Source organism: Vulpes lagopus, chromosome 20 (assembly GCF_018345385.1).
Source record: "Vulpes lagopus strain Blue_001 chromosome 20, ASM1834538v1, whole genome shotgun sequence".
Classification (NCBI taxonomy): domain Eukaryota; kingdom Metazoa; phylum Chordata; class Mammalia; order Carnivora; family Canidae; genus Vulpes; species Vulpes lagopus.
Genome location: NC_054843.1, coordinates 990,207 through 1,000,304, shown reverse-complemented (window position 1 = coordinate 1,000,304; position 10,098 = coordinate 990,207).

Genomic DNA, 10,098 nt, shown 5'->3' with positions numbered 1-10,098 from the left:
CTTCCCAGAGGTCGCAGCCGCGTCCTCGGGCCCAGGTGGAGAGCTGAGGTCACGGGCTGCGCGGCGGGGATAGGCCCCGGGGAGCGGCAGGCGATGGGGCCACGGGAGCGCGTGGACCTGCGGCCCCATGAACGGGGCGGGACCCGCAGCCCAGTGGCTGAGGCCAGGACGACACCCCACGGAGCGGGCTGCGGCCGGGGACACCCGAGGGGCCATGTGCACGCGGAAGGCTTATCTTAGCCAGGCCGCCCCTGCCTCCCTGGGAGTCCACGGGACTCGGCGCTCCGTCGTAGAGCCGCCGCGCCCACGGTCTTCAGAGGAGGTGGCCCACGCTCCTGGTTCTGGGTGGCCACGGGCGGACCGAGGCGGGGTGGCGAGATGAGGCCGGGGCGTGGGCCAGCTCTTTTCTCATGATGCTTTCACATAAAACCTGTACGTTCGTCGCTCCCGCCTTTCTGGTTAATCAGCCTCTTCCTTCTGGTCCCACTCGCGGTTTCCTCACTGATGCTCACGGGGCACCTCCCACGGGGTCATGCCCGACAGCGTGTTTAGACGAGCCCCTCTTAAAGCACAGCTGCGTCTCATGTAGACGCATCCTGTGGGTGGCAACTTAGACGTGGGCCACACGGCCGCTTGGTTTTGGCGTCAAGAGAAGCTGGCGTGGGCGGCCGTGAGCCAGGAGGAGTGCGGTGAGGTCCCCGCGGGCGCCGTGAGACACGCGGAGTGAGCGACCAGGAAGGGGCCCTCCAGCCCTGCTGCCCCCGCCTCCGGAGCCCCAGCCACGCGCCCCACTGCTGGCTCCTTAGCCGCCGGCCTGTGGCATTTTGTCACAGCAGCCTGGAGGGACGAGGGCCGTCTCACGGTCGCTGAAATGCCACCTGAGCTGCTGTGCGTTCCTGTTTATGAGCCAAAGAAAAGCGAGCAGTTATGCACCTCGAGAGTCATTCACAAAATGCTTAGCCAGGCAATGAAGTGACCAGAGCGGGACTCACGTGCCCACTCCCATACCACACACTAACTCAAAAACCCAATAGGAAAGACTCCAAAATTTGACATCTAAAATGATTAATATGGGATCCCTGGGGGGCTCAGCGGCTTAGCGCCTGCTTTCAGCCCAGGGTGTGACCCCGAGGGTCCCGGGATCGAGTCCCCCATCATCTCCCCGCAGGGAGCCTTCTTCTCCCTCTGCCTGGGTCTCTGCCTCTCTCTCTGTGTTTCTCATGAATAAATGAATAAAATCTTTAAAAAATAAATAAATAAATAAAACAAAATAAAATGATTAATATTATCACTCAGTAAAGCCATATAGGGTTTGCTAAGGATGGACACCGGGGTCTGGCTCCCTTTACAAAACCGTGTGATGAGCCGACGCTGCTAGAGCAGAAGCCAAGGGGGAGCGCGGAGCCCCGGGGGCCCTCGCCGTGGCTCGGCCGTCCCCACCGCGGTCGCCCCTCGCGTCTCCCGTGAGCAGGTCCGTTCCCACGTGATTGTAACCCCAAGTCCACGGCCGACAGCAGGCTTCACCTTTGCACCCGACGCCCCGCAAGTAGGACCCATCGCTAGTCTGGCTCCTGCGTGTCAGGCTGAAAAGCAGAGCAGGCCTTCCAGAGATTCCAGGCTGGTGGTAATTGTCTTTGTTGTATTTTTGCTTCTGCAAACACGAACCTTGAGGAAATGTTCTAACAACTGGCCACTGTTCTGCATTTCGGGCACACGTCCACGGGCGCGTTATCTTATCTGCCCCGGGGCGTGTTGCCAGTTTGCAGACGAGGAGCTCAGAGCCGGTTTCTCCTTCCGAGCACACGCTTACGCTCCAGAAGCCGGGACTCACGGGAGCCCCTTGGTTTTCCTGGCTGTAGTGCCCAGGTGCCCGTCGTCCTGCAGACGGGGTTCCAGCCCCAGCTCGTCTCAGGAGGCACAAGCTTTGTCCAGGCAGCCCCGAGCCGAGGCCAGCTGGTGCGTAGTGCGTGGGAGTGAGAGTCCGCGCAGGGCTCACACCCTCCTCACCTCTGGGCCCACGCCTGCGGTTTCGGGCAGTCCCAGGACGGGAGACGGAGAGAAACGGGGAGCAGAAGGAAGAAACCAGCAAGTGGGGGATTTCCCTCTCCTCCGAGCGAAGCCACCGCCCCAGCATCCCCAGGAATTTGACGTTAGCTCCTAAAACTTGGTATTTTCTATAGTGTGAACACCAAAATCACAAAATGTGCACATTTGTCCAAACGGAAATTCCTGTGCTGTCATTGACATAATTCTCCCCCTGAACACGGCAGGCTGTGCTCCTGAGGTTGGCACAGAAGACGAGCTCGGACTCAAAGACTATTTTAGTCCTACTCGTTCCAGGCATCTGAATGCCGGGAAACAGCCCCTCTACTGGGGCAGGAGCTTCTGCTCTCAGAGGACCATGGGGCATGACTCAGCTCAGATGCTGGAGGCTGGTGCCTGGTCCACCTTTACCCCCAGCAGCACCTCCCAGAGCATAGTCGCCACGTTGCCCGGGGGCCCTTGACCTGCCAGCAGCACAGGTGAGGGCACAGGCTTGGCCATGCTCATCCTGCTCCCTGGGCCGCCTTGATGCAGCCGGAACATTTCATCTTCCCTGGGGAGGAGGCCCCTTTGTAGGCAAGGTTCTCAGGAACGTGTCCCAGAACCACCCAGAACTCTTGACGCTGTTCACATCTGGCCAATTCTCTCTCTTTTATTTAAAGATTTTATTTATTTATTCATGAGAGACACACAGAGAGAAGCAGAGACACAGGCTGAGGGAGAAGCAGGCTCCCTGCAGGGAGCCCGACGTGAGACTTGATCCTGGGACTCTGGGATCACACCCTGGGCTGGAGGGAGGTGCTCAACTGCTGAGCCACCCGGGCATCCCTGACCAATTCTCAATCTATACCTAATGCAGTGCACACTTTAGTTATGGCCATTCTGGAGCACACCTCGCACACCTGGGTGCACACCATGCAGCACACCTTGCTCTGGGTGTGCTTGTTCACATTAGCTCACATGCAAATGCCGCCCCTCCCCGGAGGGACACCTTTTTACTAAACCTTCCTTCTCTGATTCTGTCAAGCTTCATAATAGCAAGCGCAGGAGGAGGGCGATTGTGTGCAAAAAATCCAAAAGAGGCTACAGGTAAATGCTGAGGATTGAAAGTGAATTTAACAGAGACACACTATTGGGGGTTGGTGACAAAGGTGTTCTGGGATCAGTTGGGATGGTTGCATAATAACGTGAACGTACTGAAAAACATTGAATTTTACATTGTAGGGGGGTGGGGGTGACTGGGTGATGGGCACTGAGGGGGGCACTTGGCAGGATGAGCACTGGGTGTTACGCTATATGTTGGCAAATTGAACTCCAATAAAAAAAATTTTTTAAAAGGAGGAAAAATGAGTGGGAAATATCAGAAAGGGAGACAGAAGATGAGAGACTCCTAACTCTGGGAAATGAACTAGGGGTGGTGGAAGGGGAGGTGGGCGGGGGGTGGGGGTGACTGGGTGGCGGGCACTGAGGGGGGCACCTGACGGGATGAGCACTGGGTGTTGTTCTGTATGTTGGCAAATTGAACACCAATAAAAAATAAATTTATTATTAAAAAAAGAATTTTACATTTTGGATGGATGAATTACGTGGTGTGCACACGGTGTCTTAATAAAGTTGTTACTTAAAGAAAAAGAAAAACAATAAAGTTGTTATTTTGAATGCTGAATTCAGCAAGGACACTGGATATAAAATAAATATACAAAGGTCACTTATATTTGTGCAGACCTGCAACAATAATGAGAGAGACGAAAGGGAATTTGAAAGTAACATCATCACCATAGCATCAAAACAATATCAACTATCCGTAGTGAATCCAATAAAATATCCTAGAAACCATAAAATATTTATTAAGGTAGGTTAAGGAAGACCTAAATACAGAAAGAGAAATGACATATTTGCAGATTAAAAGCAAGAGTTATAAAGTCATAAAAGATCTGTAGATGCAGCTAAAACCCCTCGGTGGGGGTGGCGGTGGGGGAGGGACATGTTGCCAAGCTGACCCTATAGTTTAGGTAGAAACCTGAAAGGACTAGAACAGCCAAGACAACCGTGCAGAAGACCGAAGTGAGGGCCTTCACCACCACATACTGAGACTTAATCGAATGCTCTCGTTATTAATCAGGTGACAAACAGACCAAAAAAATGGAATGAAGGGTCTGGAAACAGAGGCACAGGTACATGGGATGCTTGATTTCTGATTAATGTGGATTACGGAACAAGACAAAAGGAAAATCTCTTTAATAAGTCACTCTGGGTTGGGATCCCTGGGTGGCTCAGCGGTTTAGCACCTGCCTTCAGCCCAGGGCCTGATCCTGGAGACCCGGAATCAAGTCCCACGTCGGGCTCCCTGCATGGAGCCTGCTTCTCCCTCCGCCTGTGTCTCTGCCTCTCTCTGTGTGTCTCTTCATGAACGAATAAATAAAATCTTAAAAAATCATAATAACTCTGGGTTAATTGCAAACCCGTATGGGAACAATGAAACTTAGGTCACCGTTTATACCACAGTTCCCAGTTGGCCTGTGGGTGTACACATGAAAGCTTAGACATAGATGCTTCTAGAAAAAGAGAACAACCACGAGAGGGTGTCTTTAGTGCCGAGCCCCAGAGTCCCTTTACAGGGTTTTGCTCTCGGGTGGGGAGGACTCGGAACCCAAAAAAACCAAGCAGATAGAACAAAGTGTCCAGAGTCAGGAGCTGGTGTGGCAGGTGGAGGTGAGGGAACGAGTGAGCTGGACACAGCGCCGTGCCCTCGGAGGACAGGGCGGTTGGGGGGGGAGGTGGCGGGCCTAGTGGCCAGTGGGCCCACCCGCGGGTCAGCACGGCCCACCCGGAGGGAGCTGGACGGAGGCCGGGGGCCTGGCCCAGGAGCAGGAATCTGACCTCCACCAGAGTAAACAACCGCCCACTCCGCGTCCAGGTCCAGCCAACGGCAGAGGCTTCCGGAGGGCTCCTGGTGTCTGCACGTTGGAGTGTTCAGCCTCCGACGGTCAACCCGATGGGCTTGGCTGTAGAGTCAGGTGAGAAAACTGCTCGTGGTCAGCCATGCGCTCAGCCGGCCCAACCCGCCTCCTCTGGCCGCTGCGCCGTGCCCTGCGCCGTGCCAGCTGCTGGGGGAGGCAGGAGAGGGAGACCCGAGTTCCTCTCTGGGGAGCCCCCCGCCCCCCGGGGGCCGGCACACACGCACGGGCCTGCAGGCACACGCAGGCCGTTCCCCACACGGCCCAGGCCGGAGGCCCCGTCTTGCCCTGGCGTCCTCTTGTTTCCGTCCCGCATTCCTCGGCCTGGTTCTGTGTCTCACTTGACCTCACGACCTGCCCCTGGGGCCTGGGGCAGCTGCCGGGGACGGCATGTTTGCAGAAGAGAATAAGTCGGGGAAACCGAGTCCCAGCAAAGGCTCGCACTGGTGCGTGACGACAGAGACTGAGGCGAGGACGAGTCCGGACTTGTGCAGACTTCTCCCGGGGCATTGTCAGGCGCGAGGCGCCCCTCGTCGGCCTCCCCGGGGGCCGGGGGCAGGGCAGCCTGTACCTCCTTCCCGCTGTGGGGCCAGGGGCAGGTCACCTGACCTTGCTGGGCATTCAGGGTCCGCATCTGTAAGATGGGCCCAGGCGCCTCCTCGCACAGGGTCTTGAGGAGAAAGTGGGGGCGCTGCCCAGCACCCAGCGTCTGCACATTTACACCCAGATTAGCGTGACCCTGGGACCTCCCCAGCCTTGGGAGGAAAGCCCTGCTGCCCGGGGGGCCCACGGCTCCGGGCGGGTTGGGGCAGGTGGTGGCCCTGACCTGCACCGAGGCCGGTTTCCGGGACACACACCCCGCACGGCACCCGCACGTTTAGGAGAGGTCAGGGCGCTGCTGGTGCCACTGTACGGGCCTGACCGGCTCGACTGCCCCTTCCCACCCCAGGGAAGCCCAGGCAAGGAAGGAGCCCAAGGAAGGCCCCCGGAAGTGAGGGCTGCATTGGGTCACTTGGAGCCCAGAGACCCCCGGCCAGGACAGGGCCTTGGAGTTCTGGCTTCTTGGAGCCCAGCTGGGCCTTCCAAGCGCAGGCGCAGGGTGCTTGGTCGCTGGTCACTCGCGCTGGGCCGGGAGCATGTCCTCGGGAGCCTGGGGCCGCCCTCAGCACGCTCCCTGGGCCAAGGACGGCCACGGCAGGTTCTGCGACCTCTGACCCACGAGGCCCAGCCCTTGCCCACCTGCGCCTCTGACTGGGGTTTCTCGGGGGGGCTTCGCTCTGGGCAGGGGATCCGTCCATCAAGCCTCAATGGCTTCACCTGCCGGGCCAGGGGTGTGGCCAAGGAGCCTCTTGTGCTGCCCCCAGTTCTCCAGGACTTCAGGCCACGCCGGACCCCACTCTGAAGACAAGCCCCAGGGGTCCTCAGGACACGGCTGACTGCAGAGCCCCACCCCACATCCCCAGACGCCCTGAGTCACCTGATGTCTGTGCCCCAGCTCCAGGGCGTCTCAGGGAAGATGAGCCTGGCCGGCGCCCTCAGAGCCCACAAGAAGCAGGCCTAGCTCCCATGGGCAGCGAGACCCCAGCTCCAACCTCCAGCAAGGTCTCCCACCCATCACGCCTCCCAGGACGCCGCTCAAGACACCAGCTGGAGACAATTCTGCTCAGTAACTTCGCACAGAAAAATCACAGAGTTAAGAGCAAAGATTTGGCCCAGGCGGAGGTTGCTAGAAGCCAGGAGCGGAGCAGAGGCCTCAGACCAGGCCCCTGGCACACACCTGGCAGGAGACCGAGGCTCAGGCAGCTCTAACCGGCCTCTCACACCTGCCAGGGAGGTTGTGTCACCAAAACATGAGAAACTTAGTAAACTTGTCTGCACAACAGTTAGGCATGCGGGGTGCTGAGGCCTTGCGCTGGGCACAAGTTCCGTGCACACCAGAGCCTCCAGAGCATCGCGGATCTGAGGCCTGCAGAGACCAGGCCTCCCTGATTCCCCGTGCTCCTGGGGAGCTCTGGGGTCACAGGAGGAGGCCCCCTCCCTCCCCCGACCCTGGAGCCTTGACGGCCGCTCACCCCCATGCCCTGCCCCTGCCCACAGAGGCCTGGGAACTGAACCTGGGCCCACGGCTTCTGGGGAAGAAGGGTCCAGAAGGAGTGTGCACGGCCCACCCTTCCTGTGGGGGCGGGAGGCTTATCTGCCCCTCCCAGGACCACTTCCTTCCTCCCACACTAGTGACCCCGGGGCCTCGGCCTGGAAAATCTGAGCAGCTAACAACAGCAGACCTCCTCTTTCCATACGTCGGGAGGCTCACGCCCTGATCTGCTCACTAGCATCTGGGACCCATTTCCTGCTGGTTCACACTGTACGTCCTGGGCTGCAGCCAGCTGGCCCGTCCCGACTCTCAGGAGCCCCTCGCCCATCAGTACACGCAAGGAAGTCACCTGGGCCAGCTCCTGCCTTGTCTCCAGAGGGGCTGCCAGAGTCTGGGGCTGCAGGGCCGAAGGGGAGGGGTCCCTGTGGAAGGTACGCCGGAGAGCACCCAGCAGAAGCCCGTGCTGCTCGGGGGTGGGCGCGTGGGCGCACTGGGAAGAGGCCTGGCTGACCTGCCGGCCACCCGACTGGACAGCCGTCCTGATCCCACATCCCAGCCCCGCCCCCCGGTCCTGCTCTCTGTCCCCCGCAGGGCCCATCCATGGCTCTGCAACCTGCCCCCTGGGCCCTCAGCAGCCCGCCTTGCTGCAGCCCTGCAGCCCGGCCTGGGTGCCTCCACACATGGTGCTTGCTCACAGCTCTGTGGCTGCAGGGCCTGCAGGGGCTGGCCCACAGTCAGGGTGGCAGGCCAATCGCCCCGACCTCGGCAGCCTTCGCTGGTCTCCCCCAGGGGGGGCAGGGGTGGGGTGGGAGCTGCACGAGGGGAAACCACTCCCCGAGTGCCCCTGGCAGCCTCTGTCTCCGCGGCGGGACCAGCTTCATCACCTGTGTCCTTCCTACTTAGTCATGCGGTGTACACGCAGCGGCACGCACTCGCTTAACACAAAGGATCAAGTCAGAATGAGGTCATGAGGGTGGGCTCTAATCCAACAGCAGTGCGTCCTACAAAGGAGGGGTTCTGACAGAGAGATAGACGTGCAGGGGGAGTGCCATGTGGACATGCGGGCAGAGACGGGGTGATCCACGGATGGGCCAAGCAGCCCCCGGATCTCCCAGAAGGTACGAGAGAGCCTGGAACAGATACCTCAGTCCTGGGTGTCGGAGGGACCCGGGCCCCAGGTCTTGGGCCTCCAGGCTGCAAGGGGAAGAGTCTCTGTTGTTTATCCTCTCTGTCACAGTGGCTCGGGCAGACGCATGCGTGTGTGCACACGCACACAAGCACACGCGACAGGCTAGCACCCACAGCCCTGACGTCCTCTCCACCCCCACCAGCAGAGCTGGGCTTAGGGCTGGCTGGCCTCACTCAACCTCTTTGACTTTGAATAGTTAATGGTCCCGAGCCTCAGTTGCCTCATTGGAAAATGGGAACAATAGTATCCCTGCCTTATAGGGTTGTTTCGAAGAGACGGTGGGACTCTGTCCAGGCCTGATGCCGTGAGGGCCACACTGTTTCCTGCACCACCTTACCAACCTTAAAAAAAGTCTCACCTACTTGGAAATCAAACAGTACATGTCTAAATAACGTAGACACTATTAGAAATGATCATTCATTTGGGGAATATAAAAAATAGTGAAAGGGAATAAAGGGGAAAGGAGAAAAAATAAGTGGGAAATATCAGAAGGGGAGACAGAACATGAGAGACTCCTAACTCTGGGAAACGAACTGGGGGTGGTGGAAGGGGAGGTGGGCGGGGAATGGGGGTGACTGGGTGACGGGCACTGAGGTGGGCACTTGATGGGATGAGCACTGGGTGTTATTCTATATGTTGACAAATTGAACACCAATAAAAAATAAATTTATTTAAAAAAAAGAGAAATGAATGACAGTGAAAGTATAATGTGGGGTAAATCACAGGATGAGGCCAGTGGGGGTGCTTCAGGGAAACCCGGGCTTAAAGACCTTGCTTTAGAAACCCGAGGAGGCCTGACATCAGTGACCTAAGTTTCTGCCATAAGGAGCTGGAGAAAGACAAGCTACTTCCAGAACGTAAAAAATAATAATAAAACAGTAGCAGACATTAATGAAATAGAAAACAAACAAAAAAGACAATAAGGCAGAACTGGATTCGAAAACTCTGTAGCAAAAGTAAAAGAGACACGGACATTGAGAAGGAAAGAAGGGATGTGGAGCACGGAAGGAGGTGGAGAAGCGACGCGAATGACTTTGTGTCAATAGATCCAACAGCTGCGGCGGCACGAACTCCTGGGAAAGGACGGCTGCCGACACTGACAACGGCGAAGGAGACAGTCCGACTGGTCCTGCGTCTTCCTAAAGATCGAATTTGTCGTCAAAACTTTGTACGAAGAAAACTGCTTGTTCAGATGGTTTCACCGGCGAGTTTTATCAAAGACTAAGGCAGAAATATCACCGATCTGACACAAAGTCATTCAGACAGTAGGAGAGGGAGCAATGTCTAGCTTGCTTTGGGCGGCTGACATCACCCGACACCACGACTGGCAAGAAATATAAGAAAAGGAACTACGGGGGGGGGGCGGGAGGATCCCTGAGTGGCTCAGCAGTTGAGTGTCCACCTTCGGCTCAGAACTCCGGGAGTTCTGGGATCAAGTCCCGCATCGGGCTCCCTGCATGGAGCCTGCTTCTCCCTCTGCCTGTGTCTCTGCCTCTCTCTGTGTGTCTCTAATGAATAAATAAATAAAATCTAAAAAAAAAAAAAAACTTTGCTTCATTGAATTCTAAACAAACAAACAACAAATAAATAAATAAATAAATAAAAGGGGCCAGGAGATTAACATCCTACATGAACATATGCACTAAATATGAAGGGAAATGCCAGCAGAACACGAGCGGGCAGACGTCCCACAGTGGACCAGGCACCGTGCAGCCCAAGAACACGAGGTTTGCTTAGTCCTTGAGGACCAGTGATTCACCATCTCAGCAGAATAAAGGAATAACGCTGTGAGCACCTCAAAACACAGAAGGGTCCTT